The 13,473-nt window shown below is 49.7% G+C and overlaps 1 protein-coding gene across 1 annotated transcript in view; it reads left to right on the forward strand.

The window, feature by feature from the left end:
• The window catches only part of LOC147027888 (uncharacterized), a 53,132-nt gene extending 39,659 nt beyond the window's left edge, over positions 1-13,473 (forward strand). Inside the window, exon 6 of the transcript XR_015057319.1 lies at positions 12,462-13,473. The gene's annotated coding sequence lies outside the window, so the exon portion shown is untranslated. The remainder of the gene's footprint in view (positions 1-12,461) is intronic.

Raw genomic sequence — 13,473 nt, forward strand, 5'->3', positions numbered from 1 at the left:
CCATATTCATATGTTGTAGAATTTAGCTGATTCTGAAACTGTTAACAGCATGTCGATCGGATGGTTCTGTGATTTTCTACGGTAGGAAACAAGTACGACTTAAGCCTGTACGCCACTATGCGGAGACCCGAATACCTCATATTTCACAACAAACTAAAAACTCACAAAATTTGAAGATATTTTAAATAAACAATTTATTGTAATATCAATTAAATATCATTTTTATCCATCGATAATATGAATTGTTCTGTACAGCTATAGTTCTCCTGGGATCTGCGCATCCATCCACAATCTATGTTCTAATGAAGTGCAGTAGGAATAATAAAAAGTCGGATGAACATGAACTGTTTAACTTCCATAATCATCAAAACGAATTTTGAGGAGCCTCTTAAGGAAGACAATAATATTATTACTATATATGTCAAAGCTTATTTCATTTCATGCAGTAACAAAAATCTGATGGTGGAACAAAAAAGGGGTGTGCCGAAATATTAATGTAGATGATGAAATTGAAAAAGTTTCATTTTTGCTTCGCATAATTTATTATCTTGTGCAAGGATTATCCACTTGTCACAAAGTAAATATGTTGGAAACAGTTTGTGGATTTTTGTACAGTAAATAATAATAAACGTTTGAAGTAATCAATACCAGTTACATTAATGCAAATTACAAGAAACCACAATAGAATTTTCAAATTGGTGAATACTAGCAGGGTACCCGACTACCCATCTCCGATGGGTTAGAAGATGTCTCACCTCAAATCAGCAATTTTTGGAAGTGTGTATTCGTCGAAATGGGATTTCGGCATAAAATTTGAATGAGCAGATATCGCAGTGGGTGGAGCCGGTCACCTTGGCAACCTCATTAAATTTCACCAGATAAGACTTCCAATCCATGCTTGTGGCGAGAGTGGAATTATGGAATATTAGTTGGGAAATGGATCCAGGCACGTTTTGGACCTACCGCCTGACCGAAGATCACTGAAGTTCTTTTCATGCCAATTGACCACCTACAGGCACCTATCGCTCTCCACATAGCTTCTTCAGTCCCCAACCTGCCCCCCCCACTCTCTCTATACTCCCCATAGCTTTGCTTTTGGCAATTTTCATTCAATATTTCTCACAGCATTTCATTCTGGTTTCCCATCCAATGATCCAGAGATCAGTAGTTTCAGTTTCACTTTTCAACATCACTTTTGCTTTGGGATATCAGTTTTGATTCATCATTCCAACTTGTGATGCAATGAAAAACAGTGCATGAAAAAGGTTGTCAAAAACTATTTTGGAGGGCATTTTTTTTTCGATTTTTAAATGGGTCTGAGAGAGTCTTATGGATCTAAAGGCTTTTAAAAGGTCTAAAAAGGAATTAAAAGGTATAATAAATGCAAAGGGTCGAAAGATCTAAAGGTCTAACGGGTTTAAAGTGTTGAAAGAGTCTTTAAGGGGTCTAAATGGGTCTGCAGGGTCCAATGGGGTCGAAGGGCAAAAGAACAAAAGGGGTCGATAGTGTTCAAAAGGTCTTAGAAGGTTCATGTTTTGTCTGTTTTAGATCAACATTGAGCATATGACATCATTAGAGCAGTTTGAAGATGGCGGCTCCCAAAGAAGCATGCTCCAGTGAGGAGCAACATTCTGTCATCCGTTTCTTGGGAAGTGAGGGAGTGAATCCCAGTGAAATCCATCGCAGAATGAAAATGCAACATGGTGACACATGTTTATCACTGCAGCAGGTGTACGACTGGGACAGGAAGTATAAAAGTAGAGTTCTTTCACTTCGGGTGTGAGTTGTCTAGGCACCCACCACGCAGACGCTTTGCAGATGCCCAGCACATTGTGAATGATATGGTACGCTGAACCATGGCTTATGTTCAGTTCGGAGACCACTTCATCCAGCGTAATGCGATGGTTTTCCCTTTGCACATGATCGACTCCTGCAAACATTTCTGGTGTGTCGGCTGTGTGAGGCCGGCCAGAGCGAGCAGCGTCTGCCGCACTGGACACTCCACTTTTAAACTTTCTGTCCCAGTCATACACCTGCTGCAATGATATACATGCATCACCATACTGCATTTTCATTCTGTGATGAATTTGACTGGAATTCACACCCTCACTTCCCAAGAAACAGATGACAGAACTTTGCTCCTTCTTGGTGCATGCTTTGAAGGGAGCAGCCATCTTGGAACTGCTCTATTTACATCATACGCGCAATGTTGCCAGATCTAAAACAGGCAAAACATGACTCTTACCCATAGATATAACATATGTCATCTATAACGACACACATTACATTCTAGAATTTATAATCACCATTTTAAGGTTACTTATTGACTGCCCCTCAAAATATATATATATATATATATATATATATATATATATATATATATATATATATATATATATATATATATATATATATATATATATATTACAGGCCCAGATCAGAAATCAAACCCAGGTCTTCTGGAAATCATACCAGTGCTCTGCCATCTGAGCGGTCTGGGTGACCCACCAGCTGAGAAATGCAATTCCTTCTGGGGCATTCGCTGCCAACCATAGGAGCAGCTTGGGATTAAACCATTGGAACTAAGACCCTCTCGAGAGGGTGTGCAGTTGACCCATTTCATGAAGCTCTCGCCGAACAGTGCTTGTGCTGACGTTGCTTCCTGAGTCAATTTGGAACTCAGTGGTGAGTGTTGCAAGCGACGACAGACGATTTTCCACACTACGCACTTCAGCACTTCAGCGGTCCCGTTCTGTGAGCTTGTGTAGCCTCTACCACTTTGCGGCTGAGCTGTTGTTGCTCCGAGACGTTTACACTTCACAATAACCACACTTACAGTTGACCGGAACAGTTCTAGCAGGGCAGATATTTGACAAACTGACTTGTTGGAAAGGTGGCATCCTATGATGGTGCCATGTTGAAAGTCACTGAGCTCTTTATTACAGCCCATTCTATTGACAATGTTTGTCTATGGAGATCGCATGGCTGTGTGCTTGATGTTATACACCTGTCAGCAATGGGTGTGGCTGAAATAGCCAAATCCACAAATTAGAAGGGGTGTCCGCATACTTTTGGCCATGTAGTGTTTGTGGAAAAATTACAGGCCCAGACCAAGAATCAAATCCAGTTCCTCTGGAAAAGCATACCAGTGCTCTGCCATCTGAGCGATCTGGGTGACCCTAAGATCACCATGCGCAATGCCAAGTGTCGGCTGGAGTGGTGTAAAGCTCACCACCATTGGACTCTGGAGCAGTGGAAATGGGTTCTCTGGAGTGATGAATCACGCTTCAGTCTGACGGACAAATCTGGGTTTGGCGGATGTCAGGAGAACGCCACCTGCCCAAATACATAGTGCCAACTATAAAGTTTGGTGGAGGAGGAATAATGGGCTGGGGTGTTTTTCATGGTTCGGGCTAGGCTCCTTAGTTCCAGTTAAGGGAAATCTTAATGCTACAGCATACAATAACATTCTACATGATTCTGTGCTTCCAACTTTGTGGCAACAGTTTGTGGAAGGCCCTTTCCTGTTTCAGCATGACAATGCCCCCATGCACAAGGCGAGCTCCATACAAAAATGGTTTGTCAAGATCAATGTGGAAGAACTTGACTGGCCGGCACAGAGCCCTGATCTCAACCCCATCGAACACCTTTGGGATGAATTGGAACGCCGACTGCGAGTCAGACCTAATCGCCCAACGTCAGTGCCCAACCTCACTAATGGTCTTGTGGCTGAATGGAAGCAAATCCCCGCAGCAATGTTCGAACATCTAGTGGAAAACCTTCCCGGAGAGTGGAGGCTGTTATAGCAGAAAAGGGGGACCTACTCCATATTAATGCCAATGATTTTGGAATGAGATGTTGGACGAGCAGGTGTGCACATACTTTTGGCCATGTAGTGAAAATTTATGATGTTTTATCCTGTTCATCTACAAGTATATATATATATATATATATATATATATATATATATATATATATATATATATATATATATATATATATATATATATATATATATATTGTTGTGGTTACCAAATTCGCAAACCACCATTCAGGTCCCTTAGGTGAGGTATCTCGGTAAGTACATGTGTAGTTAGGCCCAAACCCGTTGTCTAGTGGGAATACATGTCATTTATGCGTGCTGCGACTCTTCAGGATAGCCGTTTTTCTTTTACTATCTTTAATTTGGACCAACCGCCATTGTTACCACCACCAACCACCGCTTCACCACAACCGCCACGACCTTCACGTCACACCTCGCAACCGTCGCATCGCCACCGTTCTTGCGCCGCCTGTGGGTACCGGTGTTGGACTCGTGCAGGGCGCGCGCCGAACAGCGTGTACAAAATCACGGATTTTGTGCTTCAAAAACGGATCAAAAACGACACACGCCCACTTTTTGCAGTCCAATCGGTGAGCGAGGGGCGAATTGGCCCCGCCCCCAGGGCGTTGGAGGGCGATCGATATATGCAAATTTATGGATCAAAAAGCATTCACGCCCACTTTTTCTCGGGCCAATGGGGAGCGAGGTGAAAGGTCGAAGGGAGGGGGTCAAAGATGAGAGGGCGAAGCTACGGGGCTGATAAAAGGACCGTGTTCGTAGAGTAGGAGAGTAGGAGAGTCGAGAGGGAACAGAGAGTCAAGACTTCGCGGGCGGTGGAGTTGGCAAGAAGGAGCTGGGCGTCGTGTGCGTTGGAGTCGGAACGGAGGGGACGGAGCTGTGGAGAGGCGGCGAGGGCAGACGAGGGGGTGCTCGCGTCGTGCAGGGAGCTGCACCCCAGGGAGGCCGACAGCGCGACCTGGCCGAGGTGGAGACGCTCGTTGCGGGGCAATAAAAATCCTCTACACCCCGAGCATCAGCAACCCCCTCCTGTTTCCCCCCGCGCTGAGATAGTGCGACCAAGGGGGGCCCCTTTCCCACCCCCTACCAGACACTGCCCGCGAGGCCCGCGGAGTTGAGGCACCATCGCCGCTCCGCGTCTCATCACCAGACGGGTAGGCCCGACCCGGTCTCGGCCTCAGGGCCGCCTCATCCTTGAGGGTATTCTTTCCTTGGTTTTGGGTATGTGTTGTCGGCGCCGTCTGTGAAGTAAAATTGTATAAGTGTTGCCGTGTGCTCGTGTAATCGGTATTAGATCTGCATTGTCGCATTTGCTTTTTTGTGTAAATTGAATCGTGTTTTTCTTTTCTGTGTGCTTTTGGTGGAATTGAATATGTGTGCTTCCCGTGTGCCGCGAATAAATGTGCTTTGTGTTGAACTGTTTCCCGCTTCGCTTCGTCATATCCTTCATTGAATCCTCATCTTGCTTCACGTAAAGGGTTGGTAGTGGGCTGAATACGCCCGATAATTAATCGAACCGTCGAGGTCGACGATAACACCGCTCGGTTATTCTGATAGTACGGAACGGGTCGCTTAAGCGGCCCGTGTCCGAAGTCGACCTGCGGCGAGGTGCGATCGCCCGGTCTACCCTCCGCGTGGGTACTTAGGTAGGTCGAATTTGGCGAGCAACCCTATCCCACGCGGGGGCTGATTGGCTCGATCGCGGTGAGACCGAAAGGTCCACCCGTGACTGGTTCCCGGCGTTAGTCCGAGAGGGTCACGACTGGATTGTCCGTCCGGTGGGCGACGTGCCGCGATTCGAGTTACGTGGCCGTCAGCACGCCGGCGGGCGCGAATCCGCAACACTGGTGTCAGGTCGTGCGATACAAATTCATCGCCCTCCTCGCGGCACTGGTATCGGAGAACAGGAAAACGGGCTCTCCTGTCTCCGGCTAAATTCACGGGAATCGGTCCAGGGGTGAGAGAAGCGACCCCCGATTCCCTCCAAATTACGAGCGATTCAAATTAACCCTTTAAGAGAAGCAAGATGGCGTCTCAAGGCGAGCGGGAGCCGGGGGTATTAGAAATGGATGTAGAATGTGTAGGATCCATGGTCCAGGATGGAATCTCCGAGCAGGAAATGTTGATTGTGCAGGAACACGGACTCGCCCAACTGAACCCAGAGCCCGAAATGGGTGCGGCAGCGGCCGCGGTGTATGACACCTCCCCTCCCCCTCTCCACCAAAACCCTTCCCCGACCCCTGCCGAAACGGCTCACCCAAGCGCACCCGACATGACCCAGCTATTCACCATGCTGGCAAAAATGTATGCGGAAACGACAGCGAAGATGATTGCGAACATGAACAAGCAAATGGACGAAGTAAAAACGAGGATGGATGCGAATACACAACAAATGAACGAAAAGATGGATGCGAATACACAAAAATTGGATGCGAATACACAACAAATGAACGGAATGGAAACAAACATGAAAAAAGAAATGAAAGAGCGACGGGGTGAGACGCAGAACATGGGCCGATGCCTGCAGGCGGGCATGAAGGCCGTGACCAGGGAGCTGGGAATGGCGACTCCACGTGTGGGAGCAAACGAGCTGGAAGGGGGTGCAACGGCTGACAGGCCCGCGGTGGAGGCGGGTGAAAAAATAATTCGGGGGGCGTGTTGGGCAAGGGTCGTGACAGAGGAATCGACGGTGACCAAAAGGGAAAAATTAAATGGGGAGACCAAAACGTGTGAGACGAGACACGAGGTGACGACAACAGAAACTTATAAATGTATAGAGACACGGGAGATAGAGGGTGAATTGGACAAGGTTAGTGACACGCACACACACACGGAGGTAGTGGAGGATAATGGGGGTGAGCTCGCGGAGCGTGTGGGGACCCAGTGCGAGCACCTGGATGGCCTCCTCCAGGAACGAGGGGAGGGAGTCTGCCCCCTTGAGGCGAGTCACGACCAGGTGAGTTCGGTCGTGCTTCGCGAGGTTGAGGGGACGGGTGCTGTGGACGGGTGCACGGAGAGCTTGGGGGTATAGAGGCCCCGGAGACCCTTGTGGGGACACGAATCCCCAGTGTGGTTGTCCCTGTGTGTGTGGTGCAAGGTGTGAGTGCGTCCCCGTGTGTGGAAGCGACCCCGTGTGTGAGTGGTGTGGTGGCGATGGTGCCAGAGTACGTGCTTCCCAGCACGCCGTGTGTGGGTGAGGCACCGTGTGTGAGTGAGGCCGTGTGTGTGGATGAAACGGCCAGTATGAGTGAGGAACCGCGGGTGAGTGCCCCCGCGTGTGTGAGTGAGGCACGGAGTGTGGATGAGGCACCGCGGGTGAGTGCCCCCGCGTGTGTAAGTAGTATGGTTTGTGTGAGTAGTGAGGCACGCGTGGGTGAACGGCCGTATGCAAGGGAGACCGTGTGTGTGAGAGAGCGGTATGTGAGGGAGATGTCGGTTGGCATGCGGGAGCACGCAGCCGCGTCTCCCGGTGTGAGTTTAATGGTGTGGACTGTGTGCGTCGTAACACGCAGGTATGCGTGTGTGGAATGGAGACGGAGACGACGACAGAGGAACGAAAGCCGAGTAGCGGCTGTAGTTGTTTCGGGGACCGTGCCGGGTTCACCCAGCCGCGAGCACGAGGTTCGTGCTGTGCAACGCACGAGATCACCACGTGCTCGCTTGCGAGAGTGAAGTCCCGGTCCGGAAACGCCAGCGGTGGATTTGCCGATCCCGCGGACGGACAAAGTTTAGGCAGGACTACGGATTTGGACCGGACGGGTTCTCCACGCGATCGTGTGTGTTGAGCTCCAACGGGCAAAGCACACGTGTTCGCGTGGGGAACCCCTCGAGACGTGGGGCTTGTGTTTTTTTTTTATGCGCACGGTGACGTCATGGCTGCACGTGTGGTTGGAATCCGGCAGGAGGGGTATCTCTGCCGGATGGTACCGTCCAAGGAGGGACGAGGAACACGTGCAGCTGCATGACGTCACGGGCAGGTGCAAAGTGCGCGAGCTCTGAGTTGCCGCGCAGGTGCTGCGCATGGAAAAAAAAAAAAAAAGCAAGCCTCACTTTCGGGTGCACAGGATTCCTGGGCAAGGGGTGAAAGACCCCCTTACCTGGGCACAGGATGGAAACTAGTTAGGGGGAAGGGTTAGCTTAGTTAGACCGACTTCATGGGGCAGGGGTAAGTCCTCATGGAGTCCGTGGAATGGATTAGTTAGAGGGATTGTAGCCAGATTTAGGTTGGGAAATAAATTGATTTTTGGGACATTTGGGGACAGAGACAGACTTTGGATGTGTAGAGGGGACGTAGCTTAGCTACGTAGGTTAAAAGGAACGTGCTACTAGTTTAAGGGACGACGTGGGAGCACGAGTTAGTTAGGGGATGTAGTTAGAAGGATGGCAGAGTTCAGCGGTGTGTGTGTTGAAGAGTTGTTGGTGAGTTGTGAGGTGAGTACTTGTTGAGTGAGTGAGGCCAGCGGGTCTGTGTGAGTGGAGCGAATGGGGAATGCATGGTGCGATGAGTGATTGGGGGGAGGAGTGACTCCCGCCCAAGGGACCCCGGGGTCAGAGTAAAGTGAGTTAGCTGGGTTAGTCAAATTGAAAAATGGAGGTCGTTTTGCTGTTGGTGGGAAAGTAGGCTCGAGACCCATTTGGAGGGGTGCAGGAGCCCTGTTGACGGGCTTGGGAGCGTGGCTGCGAAAGGTGAGTATCGCTGAGTGGGTACCCCGGGCACCAGGCTAGTCGGCCGTGGTAGGCCAAGGGCCCATGGGGGGCCGGGATAGAGTAGTGGGCACGGGTGCGCCTGCTTGGTGCGGGGGCCCGGGCGCCATTAGCCGCGTGGGCAGTGTTGTGGGCATGGGTGACCCTCGGAAAGGGGCCTGGGAAGCCAGCCTGCCACGTGTGCGTTTCAGGGGAGGTGCCATGGGGGGCACTCCCCGGTGTTAGGGAGCTGGTAGGCTCGGAGGCAGTGTAGTGCCCGGGGGTGCCATAGCGGGAGATTCGGCAGAGGGTCGTGCCTGCCAAAGGGAGCCACGTGTCCCAGCCATGAGACCGTGTGAGGGCACGGAGAGAAAATTGGGGGGCGAGGCCCGAAATTGTGAGGACACCAACACAGGCGACGGGAATCTGGGTTGTTAGAACCAATAGTTTAAGCGCGAGGCGCTTGTTGAAAGCCCCGGGGTAGTTTAACAGTTAAATGGATAGGGTAGATTAGGAGATGTACCCCTCCGCACCATCCATCCCCTCGCTCTCGTTGTGGGCCGCTGGACCCACTTTGGTTATAGATCGCTGAACTCTGGGGAGGCCATTCTGAGGCTTCGTTGGGCCTCGACACAGGACGCGAGCTCTCCCTTATTCCCCTCCGGGAAGGGAACGTAGGGGTTGGGAGTAGGCTAGGTGACAGGATAGGTTAGCCGAACAAGGACGATAAAGGGGGTTAGGGGACGATTTATAGTGGGGAAGTAAAAGTAAAAATAAAAAAATTAAGTCGGGGCTAAATTGGGGTTTGACAAATTAAGGGAGTGGGTATGTACAGTGACAGGCAAAGGCGATAGGTTGGGAGGGAGACAGGTAGGTAGGTCCGAGCCCGCCTTCCGAGTGGCCAGCACCACCGCACTCCCTCCACCAACCTCCACTGAACGGCAAAGGCTGGCCAGCTTCATCGGCTGGCTGTTTTTCTTCAAGGCCTGTGCCGGCCAACTTCATCGGCAGCTGTTGTTTTGCTGCGAGGCCTGTGCCGGCTGGATCGTCTGCAGCTGCTGTGCTGCAAGGCCTGTGCCAGCCCACTTCATCTGCCGGCTGGCTGTTTTTTCTTCAAGGCCTGTGCCGGCCAGTTCATCTGCCGGCTGTGTTTGCCTGCAGCGGCCTTCTTCTGCGGGCTGTGTTTGCCTGCTGCCTTTGCCATGCCATGCCCACTGCCCCTGTTCACCAGCCCCGTTCAATTTTTGCTTTGCCCCCCCCCCCCTGTTCATTGCCATGTGCGCCAGGGTCAAGGCAACAGTTTGCAAGCTGTGAGAACTGCCCCGTTGGCAGCTACAACACGGGCCTGCAGTGGCGGCCCGTGCACCATGTTTGTGTCCATCCATCTATCCGTTGTGTTCATTGCGTGTGCCACTTGAGCTGGCACGGAGACTGCGTTTGTGCAGCCCATGCACCGTTGTGGTTCACTGCGTTCAGTTAAAAAGGGAAGGCCTTGGACTGCGTGTGAGCAGCCAGCCACGTTCCCTGTCACCTGCATTGTTTGAGCCAGAGACTGCTTGTGGGCAGCCTGGCTCCCTGCTAACTGCTTTCTTTTTGCAGAGTTCAATGATCCTGGGCCATGGTTTAGTGTAAAATTTGTAAGTTAAGGTTAAGATGTACTGTAAATATGAGTGCGCCCCCGGCATGTTTGTCTTAGCGCCGGCAATTTTATTTCAGTCGTCCGTGTGAGTGAGTTTGTTTAGATAGTTACGCAGCCCTCAGGTTATTTATTTTGGGGACACGAATACCATGAATGTCGCACTCAGGGATCCGTAGGTAAAATGTACTAGGGGAAAACTACACATGATGGCACACGAAAATTTGACGACTCGGGACGAGTCTGTAAAAAGGGGAGGGGGTAGTGTTGTGGTTACCAAATTCGCAAACCACCATTCAGGTCCCTTAGGTGAGGTATCTCGGTAAGTACATGTGTAGTTAGGCCCAAACCCGTTGTCTAGTGGGAATACATGTCATTTATGCGTGCTGCGACTCTTCAGGATAGCCGTTTTTCTTTTACTATCTTTAATTTGGACCAACCGCCATTGTTACCACCACCAACCACCGCTTCACCACAACCGCCACGACCTTCACGTCACACCTCGCAACCGTCGCATCGCCACCGTTCTTGCGCCGCCTGTGGGTACCGGTGTTGGACTCGTGCAGGGCGCGCGCCGAACAGCGTGTACAAAATCACGGATTTTGTGCTTCAAAAACGGATCAAAAACGACACACGCCCACTTTTTGCCGTCCAATCGGTGAGCGAGGGGCGACTGGCCCCGCCCCAGGGCGTTGGAGGGCGATCGATATATGCAAATTTATGGATCAAAAAGCATTCACGCCCACTTTTTCTCGGGCCAATGGGGAGCGAGGTGAAAGGTCGAAGGGAGGGGGTCAAAGATGAGAGGGCGAAGCTACGGGGCTGATAAAAGGACCGTGTTCGTAGTGTAGGAGAGTAGGAGAGTCGAGAGGGAACAGAGTCAAGACTTCGCGGGCGGTGGAGTTGGCAAGAAGGAGCTGGTCGTCGTGTGCGTTGGAGTCGGAACGGAGGGGACGGAGCTGTGGAGAGGCGGCGAGGGCAGACGAGGGGGTGCTCGCGTCGTGCAGGGAGCTGCACCCCAGGGAGGCCGACAGCGTGACCTGGCCGAGGTGGAGACGCTCGTTGCGGGGCAATAAAAATCCTCTACACCCCGAGCATCAGCAACCCCCTCCTGTTTCCCCCCGCGCTGAGATAGTGCGACCAAGGGGGGCCCCTTTCCCACCCCCTACCAGACACTGCCCGCGAGGCCCGCGGAGTTGAGGCACCATCGCCGCTCCGCGTCTCATCACCAGACGGGTAGGCCCGACCCGGTCTCGGCCTCAGGGCCGCCTCATCCTTGAGGCTATTCTTTCCTTGGTTTTGGGTATGTGTTGTCGGCGCCGTCTGTGAAGTAAAATTGTATAAGTGTTGCCGTGTGCTCGTGTAATCGGTATTAGATCTGCATTGTCGCATTTGCTTTTTTGTGTAAATTGAATCGTGTTTTTCTTTTCTGTGTGCTTTTGGTGGAATTGAATATGTGTGCTTCCCGTGTGCCGCGAATAAATGTGCTTTGTGTTGAACTGTTTCCCGCTTCGCTTCGTCATTTCCTTCATTGAATCCTCATCTTGCTTCACGTAAAGGGTTGGTAGTGGGCTGAATACGCCCGATAATTAATCGAACCGTCGAGGTCGACGATAACACCGCTCGGTTATTCTGATAGTACGGAACGGGTCGCTTAAGTGGCCCGTGTCCGAAGTCGACCTGCGGCGAGGTGCGATCGCCCGGTCTACCCTCCGCGTGGGTACTTAGGTAGGTCGAATTTGGCGAGCAACCCTATCCCACGCGGGGGCTGATTGGCTCGATCACGGTGAGACCGAAAGGTCCACCCGTGACTGGTTCCCGGCGTTAGTCCGAGAGGGTCACGACTGGATTGTCCGTCCGGTGGGCGACGTGCCGCGATTCGAGTTACGTGGCCGTCAGCACGCCGGCGGGCGCGAATCCGCAACAATATATATATATATATATATATATATATATATATATATATATATATATATATATATATATATATATATATATATATATATATATATATATTATATCTTCCGAATCATCAATACTGATTGACTGAAAATTAAGAATAAAAACCTTGGCATATTTTAGACGATTATAATAACATTCCGAGAAACATTTGAATGTGTCTCATGCGTGATAGTTAATCTGAAACTCATGACAGTACAGTACTTTATACTGTTAGTTGAATGTGATTTTGATGTCCTCCTTCATTTCTCATTGTACCTGGAATTTAAAGTGCAAAGTATTTTTGTTTGTAACACGGCTTGCATACTTGTTCATTAACACCTGTGCACCTCGACTTCCCAGGTAATCCCCTCTCTTCAATTAGGCATCACCAGAATAATGGGTTGCTCCATCGGGATTTGGTTCCACCAGTTGCCTTCACCTGTTGCTCAGCCCTCCGGAGCAGCACACTCAACCAGAATAACCATTACAATCTCGATTTTGAAAGCTCAGCCCATAATGCAGGGATCCCAAGGTCAAATCGCATATACACTCTGCTGATTTGTGTTTTGTCTACTGATGTCCTTGTAATTCATGTGAAAGTACACTCGTGTGACCTACTGTCCTTGTTCTGCATACAATGCATGTATACAAGCTCCATCGACATGAGCCTCATAGCCATTGTACAAATGATTTTATCATGCTTGTACTAAGTAAATACTGAATAATACCTTGAAAGTATCTAGTATTATAAATTACTTATGTTGATGCACTCTTGTATTCTCAATATTGAACACGATATAATCTGGTGGATTGTTGCTGAGGATTATCTCAAATGGATCTTTCCTATCCAGAAACCTCAGTCCTTTAAACTCTCAAAGCCACCAGGGGGAAATCACGGGCAAACAGGTCAGCTGTTGACTTTGGATAACACCACAAGGGTACCCACTTGACACATCCATTATAATTTGATGGCAATAGGTCCAAAGTCAGTTGTAATTAAAGAGCTGGTGAGAAAAGGGATCACGTGACTTGTTCATCACATGACCCAAAAGATGTGTTGACCCACCCATTAGCTCTGAATTTTAGACAGATACGAACCACTTGTTAACCTTTTGATTAGTTGGGTAGCAAGATGTTTGAGTGGTCACCATGAGATTATCCTGAAGATAAGTTTTCATAATGAAACAGCAGATGAAATTATTCATTCCTCATAATTGCATTTGGCATCGCTAAACTAACATGTTTTACACTATTTGTTATTTTTATTTAAAGTATGACAAAGCATCTTTTAAGTATTGTTCATGCAGGAATTACCTAGATCTCACTGATAAACATTTAAATGCATTGCAAGAATGTACAATGAAAGACAGGA

This window comes from Eptatretus burgeri, chromosome 4 (assembly GCF_056783735.1).
Source record: "Eptatretus burgeri isolate ZD-2024b chromosome 4, Ebu_testis_v1, whole genome shotgun sequence".
NCBI classification, from domain to species: domain Eukaryota; kingdom Metazoa; phylum Chordata; class Myxini; order Myxiniformes; family Myxinidae; genus Eptatretus; species Eptatretus burgeri.